Here is a 20,796-nt window from a genome sequence, read left to right on the forward strand (position 1 = left end):
TATTTTTATTTTATCGGGTATGAAAAAAAATTGTTTGCAAACTGTGTGAATCCGCGTAGCGATTCTCACAAAAGTATGCAAACAATTTTTCTTTTCATAACCCGATAAAATTAAAAAATAGTGACATCAATATTATAATTAATTTTATACTTATTTGATAAAATGAAGTATGTTTAAATGTAACATTACAGTTTTTTTCAAGGGACTCTTTTTCGAATCAATACGCACGTAATGTCTCTATTCTGACGTCACGATAACGTCGGTTTCGCGCCATTCTCGATTTTTTTTTTCCTAGTGGTATGCAAAAAAAATATTGCCAATGAAAGCCAGATTTGGTATGAAAACAAAGAAAAATTAATTATAATGTATATTATGGTATCATTTATGGTAGCTTTATTGTTGTCAGAAGCTCAATCATCGTTAAAATATCTATATGTGCATGTATATCTATAATGAATAAACCAGGTGAGAGGGCCCTCTGTGCCTCTTGTTTTCTTCTGTGGCTGATAAGTTGGTGAGCTTACCAATACTTGTTTCAAGTACTAGGTACACTAGACAAGAAGTACTCAAATATAGAAAGCAACGACCTTGGTCACTCAGTTGGACGAGTTGAAAAAGATGGATTTGAAATTTTTGCCTGATTTTATGGCATCTTTTCAGCTGTAAAAAAGTGCCATGCTGGAGCGGTACATTTAATAAGATGTAATAGGAGCCAAATAAGCTAGGTTGAACTGAGTTTAAACCTTGTACCTCTGAACGCTAGGTGGATTCTCTACCAAACTTAGTGACCATGCAGTCGTTAAAGCCAGCTCCAGGACCCATAGGTTATTTCTTCCCTCCTTAGTCTCTGTACTGTAACCCTGGTTTGAATATTTCCTTAGCCTTTTACAGTATTCAACTCCCTTGAAGCAATTGTTTCTGCAGCCAGTAGGAAATCCCTACTACAGCAGGTAGAGTTTTTATTGTCTCAGTGGTCAGTAGGAATCACTCAGTATAACAGGTAGAGTTAGCATTGTCTTTGTGGTCAGTAGGAATCACCCTCTACAACAAGTAGTTAGCATTGTCTTTGTGGTCAGTAGGAATCACCCGCTACAACAGGTAGAGTTAGCTTTGTCTTTGTGGTCAGTAGGAATCACCAGCTACAACATGTAGTTAGCATTGTCTCAGTGGTCAGTAGGAATCACCCTCTACAACAGGTAGAGTAAGCATTGTCTCAGTGGTCAGTAGGAATCACCAGCTACAACAGGTAGAGTTATCATTGTCTCAGTGGTCAGTAGGAATCACCCACTACAACAAGTAGTTAGCATTGTCTTTATGGTCAGTAGGAATCACCCGCTACAACAGGTAGAGTTAGCTTTGTCTTTGTGGTCAGTAGGAATCACCCTCTATAACAGGTAGAGTTAGCATTGTCTTTGTGGTCAGTAGGAATCACCAACTATAACAGGTAGAGTTAGCATTGTCTCAGTGGTCAGTAGTAATATCACCCTCTACAACAGGTAGAGTTAGCATTGTCTTTGTGGTCAGTAGGAATCACCCACTATAACAGGTAGAGTAAGCATTGTCTTTGTGGTCAGTAGGAATCACCCGCTATAACAGGTAGAGTAAGCATTGTCTTTGTGGTCAGTAGGAATCACCCACTATAACAGGTAGAGTAAGCATTGTCTTTGTGGTCAGTAGGAATCACCAACTATAACAGGTAGAGTAAGCATTGTCTTTGTGGTCAGTAGGAATCACCCAACTATAACAGGTAGAGTAAGCATTGTCTTTGTGGTCAGTAGGAATCACCCACTATAACAGGTAGAGTAAGCATTGTCTTTGTGGTCAGTAGGAATCACCCACTATAACAGGTAGAGTAAGCATTGTCTTTGTGGTCAGTAGGAATCACCCACTATAACAGGTAGAGTAAGCATTGTCTTTGTGGTCAGTAGGAATCACCCACTATAACAGGTAGAGTAAGCATTGTCTTTGTGGTCAGTAGGAATCACCAACTATAACAGGTAGAGTAAGCATTGTCTTTGTGGTCAGTAGGAATCACCCGCTATAACAGGTAGAGTAAGCATTGTCTTTGTGGTCAGTAGGAATCACCCACTATAACAGGTAGAGTAAGCATTGTCTTTGTGGTCAGTAGGAATCACCCACTATAACAGGTAGAGTAAGCATTGTCTTTGTGGTCAGTAGGAATCACCCACTATAACAGGTAGAGTAAGCATTGTCTTTGTGGTCAGTAGGAATCACCCACTACAACAGGTAGAGTAAGCATTGTCTTTGTGGTCAGTAGGAATCACCCACTATAACAGGTAGAGTAAGCATTGTCTTTGTGGTCAGTAGGAATCACCCACTATAACAGGTAGAGTAAGCATTGTCTTTGTGGTCAGTAGGAATCACCCACTATAACAGGTAGAGTAAGCATTGTCTTTGTGGTCAGTAGGAATCACCCACTATGACAGGTAGAGTTAGCATTGTCTCAGTGGTCAGTAGGAATCACCCACTACAACAGGTAGAGTAAGCATTGTCTCAGTGGTCAGTAGGAATCACCCACTATAACAGGTAGAGTTAGCATTGTCTTTGTGGTCAGTAGGAATCACCCACTACAACAGGTAGAGTTAGCATTGTCTTTGTGGTCAGTAGGAATCACCCACTATAACAGGTAGAGTTAGCATTGTCTTTGTGGTCAGTAGGAATCACCCACTACAACAGGTAGAGTTAAGCATTGTCTTTGTGGTCAGTAGGAATCACCCACTATAACAGGTAGAGTTAGCATTGTCTTTGTGGTCAGTAGGAATCACCCACTACAACAGGTAGAGTTAGCATTGTCTTTGTGGTCAGTAGGAATCACCCACTATAACAGGTAGAGTTAGCATTGTCTTTGTGGTCAGTAGGAATCACCCACTATAACAGGTAGAGTTAGCATTGTCTTTGTGGTCAGTAGGAATCACCCACTATAACAGGTAGAGTTAGCATTGTCTTTGTGGTCAGTAGGAATCACCCACTACAGCAGGTAGAGTTAGCATTGTCTTTGTGGTCAGTAGGAATCACCCACTACAACAGGTAGAGTTAGCATTGTCTTTGTGGTCAGTATGAATCACCTGCTATAACAGGTAGAGTAAGCATTGTCTTTGTGGTCAGTAGGAATCACCCACTACAACAGGTAGAGTAAGCATTGTCTTTGTGGTCAGTAGGAATCACCCACTACAACAGGTAGAGTAAGCATTGTCTTTGTGGTCAGTAGGAATCACCCACTATAACAGGTAGAGTAAGCATTGTCTTTGTGGTCAGTAGGAATCACCCACTATAACAGGTAGAGTAAGCATTGTCTTTGTGGTCAGTAGGAATCACCCGCTATAACAGGTAGAGTTAGCATTGTCTTTGTGGTCAGTAGGAATCACCCACTACAACAGGTAGAGTTAGCATTGTCTTTGTGGTCAGTAGGAATCACCCACTACAACAGGTAGAGTAAGCATTGTCTTTGTGGTCAGTAGGAATCACCCACTACAACAGGTAGAGTAAGCATTGTCTTTGTGGTCAGTAGGAATCACCCACTACAACAGGTAGAGTTAGCATTGTCTTTGTGGTCAGTAGGAATCACCCACTACAACAGGTAGAGTTAGCATTGTCTTTGTGGTCAGTAGGAATCACCCACTACAACAGGTAGAGTTAGCATTGTCTTTGTGGTCAGTAGGAATCACCCACTACAGCAGGTAGAGTTAGCATTGTCTTTGTGGTCAGTAGGAATCACCCACTATAACAGGTAGAGTAAGCATTGTCTTTGTGGTCAGTAGGAATCACCCACTACAACAGGTAGAGTAAGCATTGTCTTTGTGGTCAGTAGGAATCACCACTATAACAGGTAGAGTAAGCATTGTCTTTGTGGTCAGTAGGAATCACCCACTATAACAGGTAGAGTTAAGCATTGTCTTTGTGGTCAGTAGGAATCACCCACTATACAACAGGTAGAGTAGCATTGTCTTTGTGGTCAGTAGGAATCACCCACTATAACAGGTAGAGTTAGCATTGTCTTTGTGGTCAGTAGGAATCACCCCCTACAACAGGTAGTGTTAGCATTGTCTTTGTGGTCAGTATGAATCACCTGCTATAGCAGGTAGAGTTAGCATTGTCTTTGTGGTCAGTAGGAATCACCCACTACAACAGGTAGAGTTAGCATTGTCTTTGTGGTCAGTAGGAATCACCCACTACAACAGGTAGAGTAAGCATTGTCTTTGTGGTCAGTAGGAATCACCCACTACAACAGGTAGAGTTAGCATTGTCTTTGTGGTCAGTAGGAATCACCCACTACAACAGGTAGAGTTAGCATTGTCTTTGTGGTCAGTAGGAATCACCCACTATACAACAGGTAGAGTTAGCATTGTCTTTGTGGTCAGTAGGAATCACCCACTATAACAGGTAGAGTTAAGCATTGTCTTTGTGGTCAGTAGGAATCACCCACTATAACAGTAGAGTTAGCATTGTCTTTGTGGTCAGTAGGAATCACCCACTATAACAGGTAGAGTTAGCATTGTCTTTGTGGTCAGTAGGAATCACCCACTACAACAGGTAGAGTAAGCATTGTCTTTGTGGTCAGTAGGAATCACCCACTATAACAGGTAGAGTTAGCATTGTCTTTGTGGTCAGTAGGAATCACCCACTACAACAGGTAGAGTTAGCATTGTCTTTGTGGTCAGTAGGAATCACCCACTATAACAGGTAGAGTTAGCATTGTCTTTGTGGTCAGTAGGAATCACCCACTACAACAGGTAGAGTTAGCATTGTCTTTGTGGTCAGTAGGAATCACCCACTATAACAGGTAGAGTTAGCATTGTCTTTGTGGTCAGTAGGAATCACCCACTACAACAGGTAGAGTTAGCATTGTCTTTGTGGTCAGTAGGAATCACCCACTACAACAGGTAGAGTAAGCATTGTCTTTGTGGTCAGTAGGAATCACCCACTACAACAGGTAGAGTTAGCATTGTCTTTGTGGTCAGTAGGAATCACCCACTATAACAGGTAGAGTTAGCATTGTCTTTGTGGTCAGTAGGAATCACCCACTATAACAGGTAGAGTTAGCATTGTCTTTGTGGTCAGTAGGAATCACCCACTACAACAGGTAGAGTTAGCATTGTCTTTGTGGTCAGTAGGAATCACCCACTACAACAGGTAGAGTTAGCATTGTCTTTGTGGTCAGTAGGAATCACCCACTACAACAGGTAGAGTTAGCATTGTCTTTGTGGTCAGTAGGAATCACCCACTATAACAGGTAGAGTTAGCATTGTCTTTGTGGTCAGTAGGAATCACCCACTATAACACAGGTAGAGTTAGCATTGTCTTTGTGGTCAGTAGGAATCACCCACTACAACAGGTAGAGTTAGCATTGTCTTTGTGGTCAGTAGGAATCACCCACTACAACAGGTAGAGTTAGCATTGTCTTTGTGGTCAGTAGGAATCACCCACTACAACAGGTAGAGTTAGCATTGTCTTTGTGGTCAGTAGGAATCACCCATACTACAACAGGTAGAGTTAGCATTGTCTTTGTGGTCAGTAGGAATCACCCACTATAACAGGTAGAGTAAGCATTGTCTTTGTGGTCAGTAGGAATCACCCACTACAACAGGTAGAGTAAGCATTGTCTTTGTGGTCAGTAGGAATCACCCACTATAACAGGTAGAGTTAGCATTGTCTTTGTGGTCAGTAGGAATCACCCCCTACAACAGGTAGAGTTAGCATTGTCTTTGTGGTCAGTAGGAATCACCTGCTATAACAGGTAGAGTTAGCATTGTCTTTTGTGGTCAGTAGGAATCACCCACTACAACAGGTAGAGTAAGCATTGTCTTTGTGGTCAGTAGGAATCACCCACTATACAGGTAGAGTAGCATTGTCTTTGTGGTCAGTAGGAATCACCCACTATAACAGGTAGAGTTAGCATTGTCTTTGTGGTCAGTAGGAATCACCCCCTACAACAGGTAGTGTTAGCATTGTCTTTGTGGTCAGTATGAATCACCTGCTATAACAGGTAGAGTTAGCATTGTCTTTGTGGTCAATAGGAATCACCCACTACGACAGGTAGAGTTAGCATTGTCTTTGTGGTCAGTAGGAATCACCCACTATAACAGGTAGAGTAAGCATTGTCTTTGTGGTCAGTAGGAATCACCCACTATAACAGGTAGAGTTAGCATTGTCTTTGTGGTCAGTGGGAATCACCAGCTACAACAGGTAGAGTTAGCATTGTCTCAGTGGTCAGTAGGAATCACCCACTACAACAGGTAGAGTTAGCATTGTCTTTGTGGTCAGTAGGAATCACCCACTACAACAGGTAGAGTTAGCATTGTCTTTGTGGTCAGTAGGAATCACCCACTATAACAGGTAGAGTTAGCATTGTCTTTGTGGTCAGTAGGAATCACCCACTACAACAGGTAGAGTTAAGCATTGTCTTTGTGGTCAGTAGGAATCACCCACTATAACAGGTAGAGTTAGCATTGTCTTTGTGGTCAGTAGGAATCACCCACTACAACAGGTAGAGTTAGCATTGTCTTTGTGGTCAGTAGGAATCACCCACTATAACAGGTAGAGTTAGCATTGTCTTTGTGGTCAGTAGGAATCACCCACTATAACAGGTAGAGTTAGCATTGTCTTTGTGGTCAGTAGGAATCACCCACTACAACAGGTAGAGTAAGCATTGTCTTTGTGGTCAGTAGGAATCACCCACTACAACAGGTAGAGTTAGCATTGTCTTTGTGGTCAGTAGGAATCACCCACTACAACAGGTAGAGTTAGCATTGTCTTTGTGGTCAGTAGGAATCACCCACTATAACAGGTAGAGTAAGCATTGTCTTTGTGGTCAGTAGGAATCACCCACTACAACAGGTAGAGTAAGCATTGTCTTTGTGGTCAGTAGGAATCACCCACTATAACAGGTAGAGTAAGCATTGTCTTTGTGGTCAGTAGGAATCACCCACTACAACAGGTAGAGTTAGCATTGTCTTTGTGGTCAGTAGGAATCACCCACTATAACAGGTAGAGTTAGCATTGTCTTTGTGGTCAGTAGGAATCACCCACTACAACAGGTAGAGTAAGCATTGTCTTTGTGGTCAGTAGGAATCACCCACTATAACAGGTAGAGTAAGCATTGTCAGTAGGAATCACCCACTATAACAGGTAGAGTAAGCATTGTCTTTGTGGTCAGTAGGAATCACCCACTACAACAGGTAGAGTTAGCATTGTCTTTGTGGTCAGTAGGAATCACCCACTACAACAGGTAGAGTTAGCATTGTCTTTGTGGTCAGTAGGAATCACCCACTATAACAGGTAGAGTTAGCATTGTCTTTGTGGTCAGTAGGAATCACCCACTACAACAGGTAGAGTTAGCATTGTCTTTGTGGTCAGTAGGAATCACCCACTATAACAGGTAGAGTAAGCATTGTCTTTGTGGTCAGTAGGAATCACCCACTACAACAGGTAGAGTTAGCATTGTCTTTGTGGTCAGTAGGAATCACCCACTATAACAGGTAGAGTTAGCATTGTCTTTGTGGTCAGTAGGAATCACCCACTACAACAGGTAGAGTTAGCATTGTCTTTGTGGTCAGTAGGAATCACCCACTATAACAGGTAGAGTTAGCATTGTCTTTGTGGTCAGTAGGAATCACCCACTACAACAGGTAGAGTAAGCATTGTCTTTGTGGTCAGTAGGAATCACCCACTACAACAGGTAGACTTAGTAAGCATTGTCTTTGTGGTCAGTAGGAATCACCCACTATAACAGGTAGAGTAAGCATTGTCTTTGTGGTCAGTAGGAATCACCCACTACAACAGGTAGAGTAAGCATTGTCTTTGTGGTCAGTAGGAATCACCCACTATAACAGGTAGAGTAAGCATTGTCTTTGTGGTCAGTAGGAATCACCCACTACAACAGGTAGAGTAAGCATTGTCTTTGTGGTCAGTAGGAATCACCCACTATAACAGGTAGAGTTAGCATTGTCTTTGTGGTCAGTAGGAATCACCCACTACAACAGGTAGAGTTAGCATTGTCTTTGTGGTCAGTAGGAATCACCCACTATAACAGGTAGAGTAAGCATTGTCTTTGTGGTCAGTAGGAATCACCCACTACAACAGGTAGAGTTAGCATTGTCTTTGTGGTCAGTAGGAATCACCCACTAAACAGGTAGAGTAAGCATTGTCTTTGTGGTCAGTAGGAATCACCCACTATAACAGGTAGAGTAAGCATTGTCTTTGTGGTCAGTAGGAATCACCCACTACAACAGGTAGAGTAAGCATTGTCTTTGTGGTCAGTAGGAATCACCCACTATAACAGGTAGAGTAAGCATTGTCTTTGTGGTCAGTAGGAATCACCCACTACAACAGGTAGAGTAAGCATTGTCTTTGTGGTCAGTAGGAATCACCCACTACAACAGGTAGAGTTAGCATTGTCTTTGTGGTCAGTAGGAATCACCCACTACAACAGGTAGAGTAAGCATTGTCTTTGTGGTCAGTAGGAATCACCCACTATAACAGGTAGAGTTAGCATTGTCTTTGTGGTCAGTAGGAATCACCCACTACAACAGGTAGAGTTAGCATTGTCTTTGTGGTCAGTAGGAATCACCGCTACAACAGGTAGAGTTAGCATTGTCTTTGTGGTCAGTAGGAATCACCCACTACAACAGGTAGAGTTAGCATTGTCTTTGTGGTCAGTAGGAATCACCCACTATAACAGGTAGAGTAAGCATTGTCTTTGTGGTCAGTAGGAATCACCCACTATAACAGGTAGAGTAAGCATTGTCTTTGTGGTCAGTAGGAATCACCCACTATAACAGGTAGAGTTAGCATTGTCTTTGTGGTCAGTAGGAATCACCCACTATAACAGGTAGAGTTAGCATTGTCTTTGTGGTCAGTAGGAATCACCCACTACAACAGGTAGAGTTAGCATTCATTGTCTTTGTGGTCAGTAGGAATCACCCACTATAACAGGTAGAGTAAGCATTGTCTTTGTGGTCAGTAGGAATCACCCACTATAACAGGTAGAGTAAGCATTGTCTTTGTGGTCAGTAGGAATCACCCACTACAACAGGTAGAGTAAGCATTGTCTTTGTGGTCAGTAGGAATCACCCACTATAACAGGTAGAGTTAGCATTGTCTTTGTGGTCAGTAGGAATCACCCACTACAACAGGTAGAGTAAGCATTGTCTTTGTGGTCAGTAGGTTAGCATTGTCTTTGTGGTCAGTAGGAATCACCCACTACAACAGGTAGAGTTAGCATTGTCTTTGTGGTCAGTAGGAATCACCCACTATAACAGGTAGAGTTAGCATTGTCTTTGTGGTCAGTAGGAATCACCCACTATAACAGGTAGAGTAAGCATTGTCTTTGTGGTCAGTAGGAATCACCCACTATAACAGGTAGAGTTAGCATTGTCTTTGTGGTCAGTAGGAATCACCCACTATAACAGGTAGAGTAAGCATTGTCTTTGTGGTCAGTAGGAATCACCCACTACAACAGGTAGAGTAAGCATTGTCTTTGTGGTCAGTAGGAATCACCCACTACAACAGGTAGAGTAAGCATTGTCTTTGTGGTCAGTAGGAATCACCCACTACAACAGGTAGAGTAAGCATTGTCTTTGTGGTCAGTAGGAATCACCCACTACAACAGGTAGAGTAAGCATTGTCTTTGTGGTCAGTAGGAATCACCCACTATAACAGGTAGAGTTAGCATTGTCTTTGTGGTCAGTAGGAATCACCCACTATAACAGGTAGAGTTAGCATTGTCTTTTGTGGTCAGTAGGAATCACCCACTATAACAGGTAGAGTAAGCATTGTCTTTGTGGTCAGTAGGAATCACCCACTATAACAGGTAGAGTAAGCATTGTCTTTGTGGTCAGTAGGAATCACCCACTAAACAGGTAGAGTTAGCATTGTCTTTGTGGTCAGTAGGAATCACCCACTATAACAGGTAGAGTAAGCATTGTCTTTGTGGTCAGTAGGAATCACCCACTACAACAGGTAGAGTAAGCATTGTCTTTGTGGTCAGTAGGAATCACCCACTATAACAGGTAGAGTAAGCATTGTCTTTGTGGTCAGTAGGAATCACCCACTATAACAGGTAGAGTAAGCATTGTCTTTGTGGTCAGTAGGAATCACCCACTATAACAGGTAGAGTAAGCATTGTCTTTGTGGTCAGTAGGAATCACCCACTATAACAGGTAGAGTAAGCATTGTCTTTGTGGTCAGTAGGAATCACCCACTATAACAGGTAGAGTAAGCATTGTCTTTGTGGTCAGTAGGAATCACCCACTATAACAGGTAGAGTTAGCATTGTCTTTGTGGTCAGTAGGAATCACCCACTACAACAGGTAGAGTTAGCATTGTCTTTGTGGTCAGTAGGAATCACCCACTATAACAGGTAGAGTTAGCATTGTCTTTGTGGTCAGTAGGAATCACCCACTATAACAGGTAGAGTAAGCATTGTCTTTGTGGTCAGTAGGAATCACCCACTATAACAGGTAGAGTAAGCATTGTCTTTGTGGTCAGTAGGAATCACCCACTATAACAGGTAGAGTAAGCATTGTCTTTGTGGTCAGTGGTCAGGTAGGAATCATTGTCTTTGTGGTCACTATAACAGGTAGAGTTAGCATTGTCTTTGTGGTCAGTAGGAATCACCCACTATAACAGGTAGAGTTAGCATTGTCTTTGTGGTCAGTAGGAATCACCCACTACAACAGGTAGAGTAAGCATTGTCTTTGTGGTCAGTAGGAATCACCCACTACAACAAGGTAGAGTTAGCATTGTCTTTGTGGTCAGTAGGAATCACCCACTATAACAGGTAGAGTAGCATTGTCTTTGTGGTCAGTAGGAATCACCCACTACAACAGGTAGAGTAAGCATTGTCTTTGTGGTCAGTAGGAATCACCCACTATAACAGGTAGAGTAAGCATTGTCTTTGTGGTCAGTAGGAATCACCCACTACAACAGGTAGAGTTAGCATTGTCTTTGTGGTCAGTAGGAATCACCCTACTATAACAGGTAGAGTTAGCATTGTCTTTGTGGTCAGTAGGAATCACCCACTATAACAGGTAGAGTTAGCATTGTCTTTGTGGTCAGTAGGAATCACCCTCTACAACAGGTAGAGTTAGCATTGTCTTTGTGGTCAGTAGGAATCACCCGCTATAACAGGTAGAGTTAGCATTGTCTTTGTGGTCAGTAGGAATCACCCACTACAACAGGTAGAGTATAGCATTGTCTTTGTGGTCAGTAGGAATCACCCGCTATAACAGGTAGAGTAAGCATTGTCTTTGTGGTCAGTAGGAATCACCCACTATAACAGGTAGAGTTAGCATTGTCTTTGTGGTCAGTAGGAATCACCCACTATAACAGGTAGAGTAAGCATTGTCTTTGTGGTCAGTAGGAATCACCCACTATAACAGGTAGAGTAAGCATTGTCTTTGTGGTCAGTAGGAATCACCCCTACAACAGGTAGAGTTAGCATTGTCTTTGTGGTCAGTAGGAATCACCACTATAACAGGTAGAGTTAGCATTGTCTTTGTGGTCAGTAGGAATCACCCACTAAACAGGTAGAGTAAGCATTGTCTTTGTGGTCAGTAGGAATCACCCACTATGCAACAGGTAGAGTTAGCATTGTCTTTGTGGTCAGTAGGAATCACCCACTATAACAGGTAGAGTAAGCATTGTCTTTGTGGTCAGTAGGAATTACCCACTATAACAGGTAGAGTAAGCATTGTCTTTGTGGTCAGTAGGAATCACCCACTATAACAGGTAGAGTAAGCATTGTCTTTGTGGTCAGTAGGAATCACCCATTGCAACAGGTAGAGTTAGCATTGTCTTTGTGGTCAGTAGGAATCACCCGCTATAACAGGTAGAGTTAGCATTGTCTTTGTGGTCAGTAGGAATCACCCACAATAACAGGTAGAGTTAGCATTGTCTTTGTGGTCAGTAGGAATCACCCACTACAACAGGTAGAGTAAGCATTGTCTTTGTGGTCAGTAGGAATCACCCACTATAACAGGTAGAGTAAGCATTGTCTTTGTGGTCAGTAGGAATCACCCACTATAACAGGTAGAGTAAGCATTGTCTCCTTGTGGGTCAGTAGGAATCACCCACTATAACAGGTAGAGTAAGCATTGTCTTTGTGGTCAGTAGGAATCACCCACTATAACAGGTAGAGTAAGCATTGTCTTTGTGGTCAGTAGGAATCACCCACTATAACAGGTAGAGTAAGCATTGTCTCAGTGGTCAGTAGGAATCACCCACTATAACAGGTAGAGTAAGCATTGTCTTTGTGGTCAGTAGGAATCACCCACTATAACAGGTAGAGTAAGCATTGTCTCAGTGGTCAGTAGGAATCACCCTCTAACACAGATAGAGTAAGCATTGTCTTTGTGGTCAGTAGGAATCACCCTCTAAACACAGATAGAGTAAGCATTGTCTTTGTGGTCAGTAGGAATCACCCACTATAACAGGTAGAGTAAGCATTGTCTCAGTGGTCAGTAGGAATCACCCTCTAACACAGATAGAGTAAGCATTGTCTTTGTGGTCAATAGGAATCACCCACTATAACAGGTAGAGTAAGCATTGTCTCAGTGGTCAGTAGGAATCACCCACTATAACAGGTAGAGTAAGCATTGTCTTTGTGGTCAGTAGGAATCACCCACTATAACAGGTAGAGTAAGCATTGTCTCAGTGGTCAGTAGGAATCACCCTCTAACACAGATAGAGTAAGCATTGTCTCCTTACTTCTCTTTACACTCCGAGTCTCAGGTACACATAGAAAGTAAACAGAAGATTGATGTACAACAGCCATGTGTACATAGTTCTGACACTCTAGATCAACATCAAGTGTTGTCATCTCCTCCCACAATAAATATTACGTAACACTGACCACTGGTCACTTACACCTTACTGACCAATCATAGGGCTAGAAAGACTGACATATCAAACAATAGAGAGAGGTATACATACAAAGATTGTGTCCCCTGAGTAAATAGACTACACAAGTGTTACAAGGGGCCTGATGGTGTTAACCCTAGATAAATCTACTATAGTAACACTTGTGACCTTTAAACCATGACAAAATATTGCTTCTTCTAACGTCTGAACCATGTCAGATGTTGTTTTCAACCTTAAACCAGTATATTTGTAGCTTCTTTTAATCATGTGTGTATATCAAGAGCAGAAAAATACACTTCCAGATTAGGGTTTGTAGTCAGGACACTCTGACCACTAACTGATCGATACTCAGCTGATTAATCTACCTGGTCACCAGCGATTGATCTGATCCAGACTTCTCTCTTTTCTAGTATGTCCCTAAAGCCTTAAGTACAATTCAGGTCTGGTATTCCCTTGTCCAGTCTTCACCGCACTTGAAACAAGGTTTGGTCATAGGAGTAGAAAGATGCCAAACTGTGGTTCAAACTCAGACCTCCGAAATTAGCACGATACTCTACCAATTGAGCTACCTGGTTGCAAGTGATTGACCTAATCTAGAACTGCGCTGCACAAGCATGAGTTCTTTCCTATAATCTGTAAAAATAATTTGTGTTCAGAAGAAAGAAAAAAGACCCTTCTTTTTACTTGAATAATTTTTTAATCTTTAACCATGAAAAATAAGTTAGCTTATCTTTTGAAAATGTTCTTTCTCATCTTTTACCTAAGTGATGAAAAAAATTGCTTTTTATCCTTTACATATAAAAAAAAATGCTGCTTTAAATATCTAGTACTCCAAGAAAAAAATGATATACGTATACTTCTCACCATAAAAAAATGGAATGTCTCTTCTTACTGCTTGTTACGAATATATCCCACTATATACTACTAAGTACCACATACCCCTGGTATTGTTACTCCAGCAGTAAAAGGAATTTGTACTGTACTTTAATTACGAACAACTGAAATGTAACTTAGAGTATCACTCCATGCCCATACACTGGTAACAATGCCTGACGCATTTATAAATTATGAAAAATCTGAATGGCACATACAATGCTTTATAACAAATTCTATTAGTGGTTTTTGTGTTGTTTCAGTCCTGTGGAACTAAATATGGCCTGTGAATGTAGCAGATAAAAAGATAAACATCCAGTTTTTTATCTAATTGTTTCTCACCTGGCTTTTCTCTGGTGACTTGTACTATCAGCTTTCTAGGTGCTAGGCATCAATGCTATTTTTTGGTAAACACTTTTTTTTAAATAGTATAAAAACTTCTGGCATTTATACAGTACATGATATTTTATTTCACTGGTTGTTAAGTTTTACTGGTAAAACTATCTTTATTAGAGAATTTGGTGATATTTCTCACGTAAAAAGGGTTCTGAGGTTATAGAGAAAGGGCAAGAGGAAAAGTATTGTTATGGAAGGGAAGGGGTGTGATAAAAGAGGGGGAGGAAAAGGAGAAGTAGGAATGGAGCGAGAAGGTGATGGAATGGGAGGATATATATATGGGGAGGGAAGGAAGAAAGGGAAGGTGATGGAAGGAGCTTAAGAAAAGGTAGGTAATGGGAGAAGAGAGGAAGGAATGAGATGGATGATAAAAGAGGAATAAAAAAGGCAGGGGGAAAGTGGATGAGAGCCTCTTAGAGGATAGTGAAAGGCAGGGAAAGGAAAGAAAGAAAAGAGAGAAGGACAGATAACAGGTAAATAAGGGGGAAAGGAAAAGTGAGAAGGAATATAAGAGAAGAAATGAGTAGGAGAAAGCTCAAAGAATGGAGGCAAAGAGAGAAATGGAAATTAAGATAGAGCAGAGAGGTGAGAACAGAGAAATGAGAGCAAGGTATGAAAGAGAGATAAAAGGGAAAGGCTCTGAAGAGAGGTGTGACAGAGAGAATAGGAAAAAGATGAAGAGGAGAGGGGCTTGACAGATAGGAAGTGAAGAGGCAATAGGGATGGGAGGAGATCGAGGGAAGGAAATATGATAGAGAGATAAAGAAGGGGGGACCTTGAAAGGTCCGGGACAGTATTTTTACAGCTAGGACAATGAAAATGAAATATTGGGCTATTTACCAGGCATGGGTTTTTATTGGATCAATTCCATTTCCTGTATTTGTATAGGAAATGACTCTAAAATTCTTTTGTTCTTTTCTTTTTCAGCCATGCCTCTGTGACTAGACAAGACAGGATCTTGTGGCTTCATTGTTTTACTCAAATACAGGTAAGTCTTTGATCTGTTCTCTGTACAGGTGCTCTCCTACAATCATCACACCTGGCTTTAACTTACTGCCCTTATAGATGCTGCTCAGATATTTATCTAGCAGTATGGTTAGGTTGGGGGGGGTCGGCGAGGGGGTAGTTGGATGAAGATGGGCGGAAGGGCAAAGATGGGTGTTGAGTGGAGATGAGTGGAGGGACGAAGCTAGGATTCAGGTGAAGATGGGTGGAGGGGCAAAGAGGGAATCGGGTACAAATGAGTGGAGTCACAGAGATTGGAATTGTCAGTGAGGAGGGTTTGGGATGGAGATGAGATAATCACCCCACCTGAAGTTCTTTAATAAAAATGATTTATAGCTAAAACTAATGCCTACCTTCTTGTATAGAGTTTATTACTTACCTGTATTACTTATCATATTTTTGTATAGGCGACACAAGTGTTGTTTTTGTTGTAATTTGTATAATTAGAGATGTAGCGTAGGTTTGGGTGAGACGGTGTATAACATACTGTGTATTGTTTGTGATAGACACATACTCATCTCTACTATTGTTTATTGTTTACCTTTAATCAGCACCTTATTTACCTAGGATTAGTAAATTACCTGTTGTCATACATACCACAGTGACAGGTATGTTTTTGTACCATTTGTTTTCTGGATATTTGTTACCTGGACAATTTTCAAATATTCTATTAGAAAAAACAACCCAGTATGTAATCGTCCTCCTATAAGTACTGCTTTCTGTTCCTAAGTAGTTCCCACATATTGGGCCCACGGTGGACGGTGGAGGAGAGGTAGCCCTCCAACTCTTGGTCGTGAGTTTGAATCCTATGTGGGGCAGTTGCCAGCAACTGGCTGCAGCCTAGTGGTTTTTCATCGGGTACTCCAGCTTTCATACACTCTTAAAAGTAATTGTCCTTAAATGGCCTTTGTTGTATAACCATGCAATACCACTTATTATGTACATACTCAAATCAATCTGGTCTTATCATAAAAAAGTCAGGGGATATGATAATGGGATATATTTACATGTTTATTTGATAAATGTTAAAAACTACCTTAATTTTCATCATGATGTCTAACATCAGAGTGCTTTGGTTAAAACAGTTAATACTTCAGTATATTGTGTACAAAATAATTGCCAAAAAATGTAGAAGAAATGCTGTTATATATTGCTTTTCTTTATCCTCAAAAACATATTGAAAAGATCTCAAATTACACACTTTATCATGCGGTTTAAATCAAGTCTCATTTGCTTAAAAAAAGCCATGGGAAAGTTCATACCTTGAATTAGCAGAGTAAAGGTGAGAGGGTGAGGCGAGTACAGTGTACAGGTATAGCTTTAAAGCTGAGCTGGTGCAATATAGGTAAATAAATATATCACCTGTTACCTAATTAACAGTCAATTAACAGGTGTAATGGGTAAATGATTCACTGACAACTAGTTATAATATTCTGTGACTTTAATTACGATGAAAATTTGATTTTTTAATTAAAGTTGCTCCACCGCTGACAATTAAAATTATAAATGGTATTTTTTCACTATCAAAAACAGGAGTAGACAATTTAGTATTTTTCTTCAGTTACAAAAGTTACTTACTTTACACTATTACCACCATTGAAAAGATTGAGCTTCTAATTTTACTTCAAGTTAAAAACATGAAAAATAATTAATTGCATCCGGATCCCGAAAAAATTCTGTGTCACTATATCCTATATGGAATGAAGTACTTATTGCGCATGCACCAAAGGCGAAATAAATGATTTTATATTATTTTTTGTTTTAATTAGACATATATACACGATTAAACACCAATTATTGTTCAAATGATGAATATAATTTATGCTCTGTAATCTTGATTTTTGTGTGCTGTAAAAATTATGTCCAGACCTATAACTGGATATTAAGTGAATATGAACATGTTTTTTATATATCTACAAAAGTAAGTAATATCTGAAGTAAAAGGTTAAATTCTAACAATGATACACAACCTACTGCTATATGTAATTGGAGAACAACACACAAAAACTATAGAATATAGTCAAGATATATATGTTGGTCCGTTGTTTTTAAGAATTTTAGATTTTGAAATATTTCAAAAGAAGCATACAGATACTGGATTTCACCCTATGATCAAACACCAACTACCCAGGGTACCTAAACCCAAACCTACTGTACCTGAAAATTTTACCTGTAATTAACAGACAGGTATGAAGTAAGGTAAATGGGGCTTCAGCCAGGTGAGATAATGCCCTAATCTGTAGTTTACAAGTGATGAGATCAAACAAGGGCAAGGTCACACTGTGGTCAGTTATACACAGGTAACTCAATAAACAGGTGAGTTAATTAGTGTGTACAGGTGAGCTAATAACTGTCTCAGGTAAGTTATTTACCTTATCTGACTGGGAGATTTCGTTGGTATGCTTTATGATCCTGGCAAGAGGGAGCTGTTATTTTACTTATTATCTGGCTAGGGATTACTTCTACATGGCTGTATCTCCCCTAAATACAGGTAAATACCAAGTTATTTATAGAACAGATACCTTATCTAGGGAGCTGAGATGGGCTGTTGTGTACAGAAGATGGACCCTAATCAAATCTGTCTAAATTGATTGATTTTGTCATGAATTTATCAGGTTTGCTAGATTAAATACAGGTTAGAAGTTTATACATTGTGTACAAAGATAGCCAGTACAATTCTTATCTAAATTGTCCGACAGTAATACATTATTGTAATTTAAACGTTATTTTGATTAATTTCAAAATTAGAATGATCAAATAACAAATTTTATACAGAGGTGATGTATGATTATATCTAAAGGAGTGTCATATTGATAATAATTAATATACAGTATGAATTTAATTGGAATTCAGTAGATATGGTTTCATAAAGACCATTAATTACTTGTATAATTAAAATAGTTATGCCTATATGGTAATTTTTTGCTGTGTTGAATTATAAATATTATCAGAAGATATGTATAATGTTTATCAGGGATTTGTATGAAGAGACATTAATCTCTGCATGTATCAGATTTTAAGTCTGATGTAGGTTTTGTTTACCATAAAACATAACACAGGAACAACATTTTTTTCTCAATTTATATCTTTACATGCACATTGCCAATAATATATAAAATTTATCATCAAATTTGTCAAAGGCGAGGTTTGTTAACGGAGCCCCTGCGGCATTGTCAGCACCCTGGGGATTTGGCTCCCCTGCCTCCGATAGCAGGGCCAGACATGTGCCCGTGTAGCTCAAAATCAATACCACAGCAAAAATGTGTCCGTCCACCTGTCAGTCATTGTAACTCCGCCCCCAAATAGGCGGGGCTTCGTGTGTTAACCAGCGCTATTTGTAGTGGTCTGGCTGAACCAGGCCACACCTCCTTCCACCAATCAGCGCCAAGAGAAGCCGTTCTAGTTGGTGGCTGACAGCGACTTGCTCGTGAACTGTCAGCAATGTAGATTGCAGACTAGTGAGATAGTACACAAGAAGTAGAAGAATACACAGTGTGTCTTTACTAACTGTACAGTACCCGTCATATTTGTGGATTATAGCACCTACACGGGATATAGGGCTGATAACACACACTGCTAAGGCTGTCATACCCCCGCCAGTTTGTTACTGCATGAACCATCCGCAGTGATACAGTTCAGCGTGTGCCACGGGGATATTGTGTTTACATTTATAATATACAGACATTCTAAAGGATTGGATTATTATAATATATGATCTACCTGGAAAGAATATCTACGACTTTATTCTATTGAAGTTGTACCGATACTACACATGTTGCGCACGACCTATTGTGATCCATCTTATCCATGTGGAAAAAGTTTATTTACAAATCTTGGGACGTACAGCTATTGAACGTGGACCACAGTGAGTTATAATTTAAAAGCTTCTGACCATTCAGATACTGGAGAAAGGATTTGTTTGATTTCAAAAGCGGAAAACGTTACGTGTGCCGGTCTCGTGGTTTTCCATTTGGGATTTTGATTGTCGAAAAGTAATAGGAAATATTATCGGATTAACTTATTGATATCTTCCAGAGGGATTTATATGACCAGTTTCTATAGGAGCAGATGTGAGCAAGTAAGTAATGGACCAGAGAGGTCATTTGTGCTACATATAGGGGATTAAAACCATGTCTGTTATAGGCCCACAACACGGGAGCATACTATACACATGTAAATTGTGATGCTGAATTGGGCTTCAGAAGGTTAAACACGGGGCGGGTTTTTTTTGGATGGATGTGAAAAACTAGCGCCCCTTTCCTCTTCAGAAAGAGGATTCGCTATCAGTTGGTCCTTTGAAATACAAGTATTCTTATCTGTTGTTATCGGGGACTGGATTTACAAATATAAGTGAATTGAATGATTCCGACAGTAATCTTTATACACTTAACACAGGGGTGTTTTTTACGGGGATACTCCGGTCAGACATCCACTGACCCTCTACTCTAGTGTCATATCAAACTTATAATATACCGGTAATGTAGCGGATTTTACTATCATCGATTTGGTGTTAGAATGAACTGATGAATGAAGCCAGATCGGTTAACAGAGAACTACATATACTATTTCAATACATTGAAACCGAACATCAATTTTACATTAATGTATGATATAGCAGCAGAAATATATGATTATATTTGTGATATCAGTGAAGTTCAAAATCCTATAAAAAGCATTGTCATGTTTGTGTATCGGTGAAACCCCTCATCAGATAAAAATATCGGTCTGGAAAGTGATGGGACCAATTTTATTTTTCAATAAAGCTCCAACTATATTTGAAAGGAATTCAACTCAAACTCTGTGAAGGGAATATTATAGAATTAATCTTTATGATAAGTTGTGTAGTAAACTCGCCAAACGGTCTAGATTCAGTTCCAAATTCCAGCTGTTTCTGAAGTTAGGAATAAAGAAGCGTTGTTACACAATACTTTATTGTTACAATCTCTAGAACGTCATTATGCCATTTATTTAAAATCATTGCTTGGCCCCCTGTGGCATATTACCCATGCAGCCCTGTCTCTCTGGCTTCGGTACTATCATAATCTTCTGTTTCCATCAAGTCTGCTTGCCACTTTAGTAAAAATTATCTCATGCAATTTGACATATTTTTAAAACTATTAGATCCCCATATCATTTATAGAATTATTTGTTTTATTAAATCAAAATTTTGTATTCTTAAAGATTGCTATTACAGTTATTTTATAATTACAAAGAATGTTATGTCTGTAGGTAATTCTGTTAATCTGTAATAATTGTATTAATTTCTTAATCTTCTGCTAATAAATTTTGTACAATGTTAACTTTATAGCTAGATTCTATGGTAAACTACAGAATGCATGCATGTGTTGTCAGGTATTCTTATCTTAGATTATCACCTAAGTCGGCTGACAACACTTTTATCACGGAAAATCATCATTAAAACGTTAAGATGACCTTGATGTGTTTAATTAAACGAAGTGTTAAGTCTACTTTTATCTCGTATTCAAGGAGAGAAAATTAACAATTTATCAGGATAAACAGAAAAAAAACCAAGCACAAATTAACATTTAATATTTTTTTGAAACAACACGACACAAACATGTTCCCGATCTGTACTCTAAACGTGTGTAGCTCGCGGTAGCCTTCATCAGTAGAAAAAATTAA

At 39.8% G+C, this 20,796-nt stretch overlaps 1 protein-coding gene across 6 annotated transcripts in view; it reads left to right on the top strand.

The window, feature by feature from the left end:
- The first annotated feature begins 15,113 nt into the window (after nucleotides 1-15,113).
- LOC138317559 (roundabout homolog 2-like) overlaps nucleotides 15,114-20,796 on the top strand; it is a 109,142-nt gene continuing 103,459 nt past the window's right edge. For 3 of the 6 annotated variants that reach the window (XM_069259313.1, XM_069259319.1, XM_069259318.1), the window contains exon 1: nucleotides 18,551-19,231. The gene's annotated coding sequence lies outside the window, so the exon portion shown is untranslated. Of the gene's footprint in view, nucleotides 15,137-18,549; nucleotides 19,232-20,796 lie in introns of those variants that run through there. The other 3 variants (XM_069259315.1, XM_069259320.1, XM_069259321.1) reach the window with 3 other exon arrangements.

Source organism: Argopecten irradians, chromosome 3 (genome assembly GCF_041381155.1).
Source record: "Argopecten irradians isolate NY chromosome 3, Ai_NY, whole genome shotgun sequence".
Classification (NCBI taxonomy): domain Eukaryota; kingdom Metazoa; phylum Mollusca; class Bivalvia; order Pectinida; family Pectinidae; genus Argopecten; species Argopecten irradians.